The sequence below is a fragment of the Lithobates pipiens genome, unplaced genomic scaffold (genome assembly GCF_037356315.1).
Source record: "Lithobates pipiens isolate NorthernLeopardFrog02 unplaced genomic scaffold, aLitPip1_a1.2 Scaffold_27, whole genome shotgun sequence".
Lineage (NCBI taxonomy): Eukaryota > Metazoa > Chordata > Amphibia > Anura > Ranidae > Lithobates > Lithobates pipiens.
Window position 1 is genome coordinate 74,181,881 of NW_027507788.1, and position 12,779 is coordinate 74,194,659.

General features: G+C 40.9%; 2 long non-coding RNA genes across 2 annotated transcripts in view; one reads left to right on the forward strand and one right to left on the reverse strand.

The window, feature by feature from the left end:
* The first annotated feature begins 48 nt into the window (after positions 1-48).
* On the forward strand, positions 49-3,843 carry LOC143933195 (uncharacterized). The gene is made up of 3 exons (XR_013263036.1): positions 49-119; positions 375-441; positions 3,795-3,843. It is a non-coding gene; the product is annotated as an uncharacterized LOC143933195 (long non-coding RNA).
* A 6,734-nt stretch (positions 3,844-10,577) lies between these two features.
* The window catches only part of LOC143933923 (uncharacterized), a 6,097-nt gene continuing 3,895 nt past the window's right edge, over positions 10,578-12,779 (reverse strand). The window contains exons 3-5 of the long non-coding RNA XR_013263172.1: positions 12,685-12,750; positions 10,910-11,280; positions 10,578-10,793 (exon numbers count right to left, since the gene is read on the reverse strand). This is a non-coding gene — a long non-coding RNA (uncharacterized LOC143933923). The remainder of the gene's footprint in view (positions 10,794-10,909; positions 11,281-12,684; positions 12,751-12,779) is intronic.

Sequence of the window (12,779 nt, forward strand, 5' to 3'; positions counted from 1 at the left end):
GTTAGGAAATTTTTTAAAAAATATTTTTTAATTGTCTTCTCAGATTTTATATAGTACTCTGATTGTGCCTTTTAAATTGAAGATCTTTCTCATTGTCAATCAAAACCTTCAATTATAAGGTAAGTTCAAACTTTTTTTTTTTATATATATTTTTTTTGGCTGCGTTTATACTTTTATTTTTTGCATTAATACTTTAAAAAATTTTATTTTTAAAATATTTTGCTAACTACAAAAATTATTAAAAAGCCATTTTTATAATTTTTTTTATTTATTTATTTATTTTTTTAATCCTTTTTTTTTTTTTTTTTTTTTTTTTTAACATAATTATTAAACTTTACTAATGTATTTTTATTTTATATTTTTTTTCCTTTCAGTTAACGAACTACTGCATAGAAAATTCTGTGACCGATTTCTTAGCTGTTTAATCTACATCGGATTCAAGTAAGTTATTTAACCACTTAATAACCGCCCTATAGCCGAATGACGGCTTTAGGGCGGTTTCTTAACTGTGCGAGGCCGTCATATGACGTCCTCCCAGAATTCCGCTCTCGCGCGCCCCCTGGGGCGCGCACTCGAGAGCATCCGTGACCGCCGGGTCACGGATGCTCGTCGCGGCCGTTTACCACGTGATCGCTCCGTCAAATGACGGAGTGATCACTTGTAAACAAACTGGCGTCATATTATGACGCCGGTTCCTCCCTCCCCCTCGCTGTACCGATCGGAACAGCGGAGGGGGAGGAGATCGGTGTCAGCAGCGATGTGGGCTGCATCTGCAGTGCCCACATCGCTGCTCTCTGAAAATTAACCCCTCAATTCCCTGCAAATACTCTGCATTACCCTGCATTACTCTGCAATAGTCTGCATTACTCTGCAATACCCTGCAACGCTCTGCAACACCCGCCAATACCCTGCAACACTCTGCAATGCTCTGCAACACCCACCAATACCCTGCAACACTCTGCAATGCTCTGCAACACCCGCCAATACCGTGCAACACTCTGCAATGCTCTGCAACACCCTCCAATATCCTGCAATGCTCTGCAACGCCATACTCTGAGATACCCAGCCATACTCTGATATACCCAGCCATAGTCGGTGATACCCTGCAATACCCAGCCATAGACACCGCCCCCCCCTCCCGCCGCCCTCCGGTGCTTCTACCGACTCGCCAATACTATCAAATCCAGAATCTTATTTTTATTTTTTTTCAGGCTTCCCAGCTTAGAGGTGAGATGCGGGGTCTTATTGACCCCACATCTCACTGTAAAGAGGACCTGTCATGCCATATTCCTATTACAAGGGATGTTTACATTCCTTGTAATAGGAATAAAAGTCATCAACAAATTTTATTTTTGGTGAAAAAAATGTCAAACTAAAATAAAGTAAAATGAACAATAAAATTTTTTTTTTTTTTTTTAAAGCGCCCCTGTCCCCATGTGCTCGCATGCAGAAGCGAACGCATACGTAAGTCCCACCCACATATGAAAACGGTGTTCAAACCACACATGTGAGGTATCGCTGCGTACGTTGGAGCGAGAGCAATAATTCTAGCCCTAGACCTCCTCTGTAACTCAAAACATACAACCAGTAAAAAAAAAAATTAAATCGTCGCCTATGGTGATTTTTAAGTAGCGACGTTTGTCGCCATTCCACGAGCCTGTGCAATTTTGAAGAGTGACATGTTGGGTCTCGATTTACTCAGTGTAACTTCATCTTTCACATTATGCAAAAATTGGGCTAACTTTACTGTTTTTTTTTTTTTAAGCACAAAACAGTTTTTTTTCCAAAAAAAAGCATTCGAAAAATTGCTGCGCAAATACCGTGCGAGATAAAAAGTTGCAATGACCACCATTGTATTCTACAGGGTGTTTGCTAAAAAAACATATATAATGTTTTGGGATTCGATGTAATTTTCTAGCAAATAAATGATGATTTTTACATGTAGGAGAGAAATGTCAGAATTGTCCTGGGTGCTCCAGAACGCCTGATGGCGCTCCCTGCATGTTGGGCCTCTGTATGTGGCCGCACTGTGTAAAAGTCTCACACTTGTGGTATCGCTGTACTCGGGAGTAATAGCAGAATGTGTTTTGGGGTGTAATTTGTGGTATGCATATGCTGTGTGAGAAATAAACTGATAATATAACAATTTTGTGAAAAAAAAAAAAAAAAAGTAAAAAAAATCTTGATTTTGCAAAGAATTGTGGGAAAAAATGACAACTTCAAAAAACTCATCATGCCTCTTACTAAATACCTTGGAATGTCTTCTTTCCAAAAAGGGGTCATTTGGGGGGTATTTGTACTTTTCTGGCATGTTAGGGTCTCAAGAATTGAAATAGGTCGTCAGTACTTCAGGTGTGATCAATTTTCAGATATTGGCACCATAGCTTGTGGACTCTATAACTTTCACAAAGACCAAATAATATCCACCAATTTGTACTTATTTTTACCAAAGATATGTAGTGGTATAAATTTTGGCCAAAATTTATGAAGAAAAAATTACTAATCTGCTAAATTTTATAACAGAAATGAAGAAAAATTCATTTTTTTACAGAATTTTCTGTATTTTTTCTTTTATAGCACAAAAAATAAAAAACCCAGCGGTGATTAAATACCACCAAAAGAAAGCTCCATTTGTGTGAAAAAAAGGACAAAAATTTCATTTGGGTACAGTGTTGCATGACTGAGTAATTGTCATTCAAAATGTGAGAGCACCGAAAGCTGAAAATTGGTCTGGTTATTAGGGGTGTTTAAGTGCCCAGTGGTCAAGTGGTTAATGCATTAAAAAAATGTGTGTATGTGTCTGTAAACCACTTTGCGCCCGCTTTATAGCCAAAAGATGGCTGCAGAGCGGACACTAAGACCCCTTTCACACTGTGGCGGTTTTCATGCGTTACAGCGGTAAAAATAGCACCTGTGTAGCGCATGAAAAAACTGGCCTCTTTCACTACAGTGTGATGGGTTCACATTGCAGTGATGCGGGAACGCCGCGAATCCGTGGCGGGTTCCCGCATTGCATACCTCCCGGCGGCAGTTCACACTGCCCTATGCAAACTGCTGGGAGTGTCAGTGAAACATCAATGACACCCCCAGATCAGTTCGCATATCGCAGTACGATCTGCAAACTCGGACAGGAATCGGATCGCATGGTGTTGAACACCCATGCGATCCGATTCTGCTGCAGACCAAAAAAAGGGTCCCGTGCGAGTTTGCTGCGGGTGCGATGCGAATTCAGCCATACTATCTGTATAGCTGAACTCGCATTGCACATCGATCGGATGTGATTTGCACTGCAAGGCGGTGCGAATCACATCCAGTTCTTGTATCCGCAGCAGTGTGAACCCAGCCTGAAAGCCGGAGGGCTTTCACACTGGAGCGTTGCGCTAGCAGGATGCTGAAAAAAGTCCTGCTAGCCGCATCTTCTGAGCGATGAAGGAGCGGTGTATTAACCACTCCTACCCATCGAAATCAATGGGACAACGTGACTTTGTTCATTTATAGCACAAATGAAATAGAAAAAAAAAAACACAGGTGATCATACAAGAGCAAAAGACAGTTCTACTTGTGTGAAACAATCTAAATAAGAAAAGTTCGATTCGGTGTTACATGCCTGAGTAATTGTCGTTCAAAGTGTGAGAGCAACGAAAGCTCAAAATTGGTCTGGGCAGGAGGGGTGTTTAAGTGCCCAGTAGGCAAGTGGTTAACGCACTATAAACACGTTTATGTTCTTGTACTGTTTTTGTTGTTTGGTTTGCTTTTATTTTTAATAATTTTTATTTTTATTTTTTATCCCATAGATTCAAAAGACAAGTGGAATTGATTATTCAAAGCCATGCCAAAAATTAAATATTGTATTTAACCGCTTCCTGCCCGCCCTATAGCCGAATGCCGGCCTTAGGGCGGGCGGCTTCCCGTGCCTGGCCGTCCCTGGACGGCCTGGTGTTTACTTCCGCAATGCGCGCCGCCGCGGGCGCGCATCGCGGAAGTTCTGTGTTTGCCGTGTCCCCCGGGGACAGGCAAACACAGATCGCTGTAAACGGCCAATCACAGCGGCCGTTTACAGCGTGATCGGCGTGTCCAATGGGAGATGATCTCATATGTAAACATATGAGATCATCTCTCAGCGCCGCTCTCCCTCCTCACACAGACAGCGTGTGAGAGGGGAGAGAAGAACGGCTGCAGCAGCCGTCAGTGTAAAAAAGAAAAAAAAAAAAAAAAAAAGTTAAAAAAAAGTTTAATAAAAAGTGCCATCCTCCCCCAGAGCCATCCTCCCCCAGTGCCACCCCCCCCCAGTGCCATGCCCCCCCCCCAGTGCCATCCTGCCCCAGTGCCATCCTGCCCCAGTGCCATCCGCCCCAGTGCCATCCTGCCCCAGTGCCATCCGCCCCAGTGCCATCCGCCCCAGTGCCATCCACCCCAGTGCAATCCACCCCACCCCAGTGCCACCTGCCCGCAGTGCTATCTGTCCCCAGTGCCACCTGTTGTCAGTGCCATTTGTCCCCAGTGCCATCTGTCATCAGTGCCACGTATAAGTGGCATCTGTCATCAGTGCCACGTGTTATTAGTGCCACATAGTGCCATCTGTCATCAGTGCCACGTATTAGTGCCATCTGTCATCAGTGCCACGTATCAGTGCCATTTGTCATCAGTGCCACCTGTCAGTGTCACGTGCCATCTGTTGTCAGTGTCACGTGTCATCAATGCCACTTATCAGTGCCATCTGTCATCAGTGTCACGTGTCATTGGTGCCACGTATTAGTGCCATCTGTCACCGGTGGCACGTATTAGTGCCACGTATTAGTGCCACGTATTAGTGCCACATGTCATCAGTGCCACGTATTAGTGCCACGTGTCATCAGTGCCACATATTAGTGCCACGTGTCATCAGTGCCACGTATTAGTGCCACGTGTCATCAGTGCCACGTATTAGTGCCACGTGTCATCAGTGCCACATATTAGTGTCATCTGTCATCAGTGCCACGTGTCATCAGTGCCACGTATAAGTGTCATCATTGCCACGTATCAGTGCCATCTGTCATCAGTGTCACGTGTCATTGTCCTGGTATTTCAAAAGTGTAATAAGTAGTCAACAAGTTAGATGTGTAATTTATGCTCCTAGAACACGTGATGGCGCTCCCTGCATGTTGGGCCTCTCTATGTGGCCAGGCTGCGAAAAAGTCCCACACATGTGGTATTGTAATACTCAGGAGGAGTAGCAGAATTTTTTGGGGGGTGTCATTTGTGGTATACACATGCCACGTGAGAGAAATAACCTATTACAATGACAATTTTGTGGAGAAAAATAAAGAAAATGAAAAATCTTCATTTTGCAAAGAATTGTGGGAAAAAAATGACAACATCAAAAAGCTCACCATGCCTCTTACTAAATACCTTGGAATGTCTACTTTCCAAAAAGGGGTCATTTGGGGGGTATTTGTACTTTCCTGACTTGTTTGGGTCACAAGAAGCGAGATAGGCCACCAGTACATCAGATGTGATCAATTTTGTGCGATTCGCACCACAGCTTGTAGACTCTCTAACTTTCACAAAGACCAAATAATATCCACTAATTTGGGTTATTTTTACCAAAGATATGTAGCAGTATAAATTGTGGCCAAAATTTATGAAGAAAAATTAATAATTTGCATAATTCTGTCACAGAAACAAAGAAATATGCGTTTTTTTTCAAAATTTTCGGTCTTTTTTCATTTATAGCGCAAAAAATAAAAACCCCAGAGGTGATCAAATACCACCAAAAGAAAGCTCTATTTGTGGGAAAAAAAGGACACAAAATTCATTTGGGTACAGTGTTGCATGACTGAGTAATTGTCATTCAAAGTGTGAGAGCACCGAAAGCTGAAAATTGGTCTGGGCAGGAAGGGTGTTTAAGTGCCCAGTAAGCAAGTGGTTAATTTGTGTAACTTTATTTTTTTGTATTTATTTTTTTTTTTTTTTTTTTTTTTTTTTTTATGTGTGTGATTTTAGATGTGAGACTTTTCTTGCCTCCTACTTTTTTCTGAATCTCCTTTGCTCTCTCTATCCTTTGCTGCCTCGCTTCTGCTGTCCCTCGCTTCCGCTGTCCCTCGCTTCCGCTGTCCCTCGCTTCCGCTGTCCCTCGCTTCCGCTGTCCTCTGTCCTTTGCTCTCTCTATCCTCTGTCCTTTGCTCTCTCTATCCTCTGTCCTTTGCTCTCTCTATCCTCTGTCCTTTGCTCTCTCTATCCTCTGTCCTTTGCTCTCTCTATCCTCTGTCCTTTGCTCTCTCTATCCTCTGTCCTTTGCTCTCTCTATCCTCTGTCCTTCGCTCTCTCGCTTCCGCTGTCCCTCGCTCTCTCTATCCTCTGTCCTTCGCTCCTTCGCTCTCTCGCTCTCTCTGTCCCTCGCTCTCTCTGTCCCTCGCTCTCTCTGTCCCTCGCTCTCTCTGTCCCTCGCTCTCTCTGTCCCTCGCTCTCTCTGTCCTTCGCTCCCTTGCTTCCGCTGTCCCTTGCTTCCGCTGTCCTTCATTCTCTCTATCCTCTGTCCTTCGCTCTCTATATCCTTTGCTCCCTCGCTTCCGCTGTCCCTCGCTTTCGCTGTCCCTCGCTAACTCTCTATCCTCTGTCCCTCGCTAACTCTCTATCCTCTGTCCCTCGCTAACTCTCTATCCTCTGTCCCTCGCTAACTCTCTATCCTCTGTCCCTCGCTAACTCTCTATCCTCTGTCCCTCGCTAACTCTCTATCCTCTGTCCCTCGCTCTCTCTCTCGCCTTTGCTCTCTGTTTTCCATCTCCGACAATTGGATTTTATTAAAATCCATAATTTTAAACTTTTTTTTTTTAAATCAATGTATAATTTTGTGTATTGTCTCAATCACGGCTTCTTTTACCTTTTTATTTCTTTCTCCTTTGTCTATGTCTCCATCTTCTTTATATCTATATCTCTACATCTATTTTATATCACCATTATCTCGCATTTTGACTCTACTGCTATCAAACCACCTATTTCTCTCTCTTTCCCCTCAGACAATTGGATTTGATACTTTCTAATCCATAATAAAAATGTATTGTTTTCCTTTTCATGTGATTATTTTTTTTTTTGTGTTTTCATCTTCTTTCTTCTAGTTTATGCTCGCTCTATATCCATCCTCTGTCCCTCTCTCTATATCCATCCTCTGTCCCTCTCTCTCTATCCATCCTCGCTCCCGCTCTCTCTCGATCCATCGTCTCCGTGTCTCTCTCTCTCTCTCTCTCTCTCCATCCTCGCTCTCTCTCTCTCTCTCTCTCTCTCTCCATCCTCGCTCCCTCTCTCTCTCTCTCTCTCTCCATCCTCGCTCCCTCTCTCTCTCTCCATCCTCGCTCCCTCTCTCTCTCTCCATCCTCGCTCTCTCTCTCTCTCTCTCCATCCTCGCTCCCTCTCTCTCTCTCCATCCTCGCTCTCTCTCTCTCTCTCCATCCTCGCTCCCTCTCTCTCTCTCTCTCTCTCCATCCTCGCTCCCTCTCTCTCTCTCTCTCTCTCTCTCTCTCGCTCCCTCTCTCTCTCTCTCTCTCTCGCTCCCTCTCTCCATCCTCGCTCCCTCTCTCTCCATCCTCGCGCTCCCTCGCTCTCTCCATCCTCGCTCTCTCCCTCCCTCGCGCTCTCTCTATCCATGCTCGCTACCGCTCTCTCTTCTCTTGTGTAATCCGCAATGTAAAATTATATTAAATATTCTATTTTAAATGGAGTTGTTAATTTTTTATTTTTTTTTTATTTTTTTATGTAATAATTTTATTTCATGTTAAAAAAAAAATTTTGAATATACTCTTAAATAAATTATTTAATTAAATAAAACAAGTGTCTTTTTTTTTTTTTTTTTTATTTGTATTTTTAATATCTAATGTCAAAAAAAAATTATATATATAATTTTTAATATATTTGTTTGACTAATTTTACTCTTCTTTATTGAATAGAAATGCCGAGCTGCTTTGCACTTTGTTGCAGCCACGACAGTGATGCTCAGTCAAATCCTCCAATAAGAAAATATTATATTTTCCCGAAGGATGCGACACTTCTTAAAATCTGGCTTCAAAACGCCGGTATGGAGCCTGAGATGATAGAACAATACGTTCCACTAATCCAAAGTGATGTGCGTGGGAACGTGTACAGGATGTGTTCTGCGCACTTCCAAGCTGATTCTTTCATTGGCCAAGGGCAAAAAAGAAAATTGAAAGGAGATGCAATACCAACTATTTTTCCGAAAAATCTCAATGATCACCAGCTCCGATACTAAATGGAGCACAAGACTTAATAAAATTCGTAGATCAAAATACGTGATGCCAGGAACCTCAACATCTGAAATTTTAAATACTACATGTTCATGTAAATGTGTCAAAGTGCAAATGAAAGATGCAGAAACCCAAACAACAAATTTGGAGGATACTGTCCCGGAATCACAGGAAAGCTATTGTAAAATAGCTAGTGCAAGATCAATCTCCTTGGATCACCCGTATTGCAGTTCTGGGGCTGGTTTAATGACACCTCCTCCGGTTCCACATACTGCAACTGGACTTTGGACACCGAACGTCCAACCCACACCAGTAATGAGTTCACCCTTAGAATCTGAGGTCGATAGTCCTGAAATCCGTCCCAAAAGAAAATTGGCATACTACGACGACCCAATTTTCCGATTGTCTGATTGTGAAACTCCTTTGAAAGATGATGTAAGTCTTTGTGAAAGTGTTGAAGACACACAAATAGATGACACTCTACAATACCCCCTTAACCTCGTAAACGAAAAAAAATTTATTGTTTTTGAAAGCAGTCTGGATCAATTGCTGTTTCAAATGTGATGTCCAGATCCAGACTGTATTTCAAAAATAAAAAAAATTGAAAAACAACTAATTGGCACGTTGGTTTGTGTCTTTTCCACATGCTCTGCTGACCACCGCAAAAAGCTGTGGGAAAGCCAGCCAAAAATTAAGAATTATCCCGCAGGAAATATTTTACTTTCAGGCGCCATTTGTGTGAGTGGAGGAAGCTATACCAAAGTGAGAGAAATGTTTGAACTTTGCGGCATCGAGATATTTGGAGAAACTTCTTACAATCGAGCGCAAAATCGATACATTTTTCACGCTATTGACTACAGTTGGCAAAAAAACAAGGGCTATGTTTCTGAAGAATTAAAAAAAAAAACATTGTATCTTGTAGGAGACGGCCAATGCGATAGCCCTGGGTTTTCTGCCAAATTTTCCACTTATACATTCATGGACCTTTTCTCCAAAAAAATTGTAGATTTTGAGTTGGTGCAGGTGTCACAAACAACCTCATCAGTCGCCATGGAAAAATTTGGATTTACGAAAGTTTTAGACAGACTAATTGAAAGCAAATTCGATGTTCAATTTGTGGGAACCGATAGACACACCGGCATACGCAAATTGTTAACCACTGCAAAATATGAAAATATTAATCATCAATTTGACATTTGGCACTATGTTAAAAATTTAAAAAGAAAATTGTTACAAATTTCCAAAAAAAAAATTCATAGTGCCATTATGCCGTGGATCAGACCCATAACAAACCATTTCTATTGGTGTAGTAGAGCTTCCAAAGGAAACGAGGAACGTTTTAAAGAACTTTGGCAATCTTTACTACATCATGTAGTAAATGAACATGTATGGATGGTTGGCGATATCGAGCACAAATGTTTGCACAATGAGATTGATGTTGATGCACCAAAGGTTCCCTGGTTAGTCCATCAAACACCTGCATTTCATGCGTTATCTTCAATTGTTTTGGATCCCAAGTTAGAAAAGGACATGAAGCATCTAACTTTTTTTTGTCAAACCGGTGTTATTGAAACGTACCACAGTATGATTCTAAAATATCGACCTAAACGAATACATTATCGTTATGATTCTATGGATGCTCGAACTAAATTGGCGGCATTAAGCCACAATTGTAATGTGGTACGTAAACCTGCTTTGACAAAAAAAAAAAAAAGATGACAGTGGTGCAGAGATTCTAATCGAGAGGAAAAATTTGGAGTATCCCCGAGGCCGTAAGAAATGGATTGTCCGAAATGTGTATGAGAAAATGGATACCGATCATGCAAAAGAAATGATCGGTAACATGATATGCATAGTGGAGGGCACAATAATCAGCACATGGAAGCCAAAGAACCCTCAAATGCCTAAAAACATTGCCCCAATAGAACGCCCCGAAAAATCTGCTGTCGTGCTTGAACACATGACAAGATTTCCAAAAGGCAACTGACAAACTAGAACTCTTCATATGTACATTTTTATTTTTAATTAATAAATACATTTATAACCATTAAATTATTCATGTTTTGTTTTCAATTTTTTTTTTGTTAATAAGTAATGTATAATATATAATTTTATAATGTAATATATATTTAAGTTGAGTCAATAAATAAAGGAATATTGTTGCTTGTTTTATTATGACTTTTATTTTTAGCAAACCCAAAAAAATAACATTAACTATCAATTAAAAAAAAAAAAAAAAAAAAGAAAAAAAATTAAATCACTTACTGATAATTGCTATTATTTTACTTTTATTAGGAAAAAAATATACATTTAATTAAAAAATTTAACAAACTATAACAAAAAATATTTTAATTTTTAAAACAAGAAAACTAATGAAATGCCATTTCTGATGCATCATAATCATCCGAATACAGAAAACCAACGTAAGAGCCGTTCGGATCAGGAAAAACGTCACGGACTATTTTGACAGCACATGACGGAATCACCCTTCTGTTCCCCTTCCCTAAATATCCATATATCCAAGCAATAAATGTACGATATGCTGTTTTTCTGAGTCTCCTGTTTTTAAAAAAAACAACAAAAAATAATAACAGACATCTATACATGATTACAATCGCAACTATCTAATTTAAATTACTAACTACATTTAAAATTTTTGAGAATAGCTATATTACCGATTATTGTCTGCATCGACAACTGGTAAGCTCTCGAGATGCATCGTAAGAAACGTGAGTCTAACGTGTTCTTCGGTCGCTATTTGAGATTGGAATATCTCTGCTTCTGTGATGCATTTTTTCCCTTCAGGGATACAGGCTTGAACCTCGTCGACCTCTTGACAGCACCTCGATTCGACTTGTGTGGGCATTTTGATACAGCACTGACAGGTACACCAATTAATTGTACCAATCCGATTGTTGATTGAATCTTGCGATTCTGAGTCTGTAAAATGTGTACTCGAAGAGTCTATGGTTGGATTGCGTGGAAAGGCACGATCGTTCTCAGGATCAGGATACCTCGCCAAAATTTGCTGGACTATTATATTACGCTAAATATAGAAATTAAAAAAATATATATATATATATAAATACAAATATAGTTTAAAAAAAAAATTATTTAAATTTTAATAAAAATAATCTTTATTGATTTAACCACTTGCTTACTGGGAACTTAAACCCCCCTCAGTCGCAGACCAATTTTCAGCTTTCAGCGCTGATGCACTTTGAATGACAATTGCGCGGGCATACAACACTGTACCCAAATGACATTTTTTTCCCACAAATAGAGCTTTCTTTTGGTGGTATTTAATTACAGCTGGGAGTTTTATTTTTTGCTACACAAACAAAAAAAGATGCAAAAAAAAAAAAAATGTTTAATAGTTTGTTATAAAATTTTGCAAACAGGTCATTTTTCTCCTTCATTGAAGTGCGCTGATGAGGCAGCACTGATAGGCTGCACTGGTGGGCACTAATAGGCATAGTTAAGGCGGCACTAATAGGCACAGATAAGGCGGCACCGATGGGCATAGATGGGCACAGATAAGATGGCACAGATGGGTGGCACAGATGGGTGGCACGGATGGGTGGCACGGATGGGTGGCATGGATGGGTGGCATGGATGGGTGGCATGGATGGGTGGCATGGATGGGTGGCACTAAGGGGCACTGATAGGTACCACTGATAGATGGGACTGATGGGCACTAATAGGTGGCTCTGATAGGTGGCACTGCTGGGCACTGATGGGCGGCACTGCTGGGCACTGGTAGATGACACTGATGGGCACGGATATGTGGCACTGGGGTGCAGCACCTTTGTTGAGGCAGATTGTGGGCACTGCTGAGTGGCACTGATGGGGGGCACTTCTTTTTTTATCATCTTTATTGATGAGGGGGCAGGTGGGCACTGGCAGGGCTGGCCGTGATCGGTTTTTTTTTTTTCTCCTCGCGCTGACAGCGCGAGGAGGAATAATAGCTGATTACCGACTCTGTTATATCACATGATCAGCTGTCATTGGCTGACAGCTGATCACGTGATAAGGGGTCAGGATCGACCCCTTGCTCTGCTCGATGATCAGGCGAGTCTCATAGACTCAAAGATCACAGAGCGCGCCGCGCGTGCCCCTCAGGGGGCGCACAGTCCGCTCGTGCACGGGACTACGTCAATAGACATAGTCACGGAAAAGGAGATCACCGCTGTAGCCGTCATTCGGCTATAGCGCGGGGGCCCAAGTGGTTAAATGTAAGTACAAATCTATATTCATTAGAAAATTACAATGAAATAGAAATTAAATATATATACACACACACATATATATTTATAGAGCTTGCTCTCTCCATATATATATATATATATATATATATATATATAGCCAAAATGACATAATCAATAAATCAATAAAAGTAATTTAAAAGTCTATCAATTTTTTTTTATCAAGGAACAAAATTCTTACTTACTCTCTCAGATTGAGACAAAGAATAGTAATCTTTTACCCCCGATACCGTTGTTTCTGGTGTCTTGTTCTATAAATTAAAAACAAAATGTGAAAAAT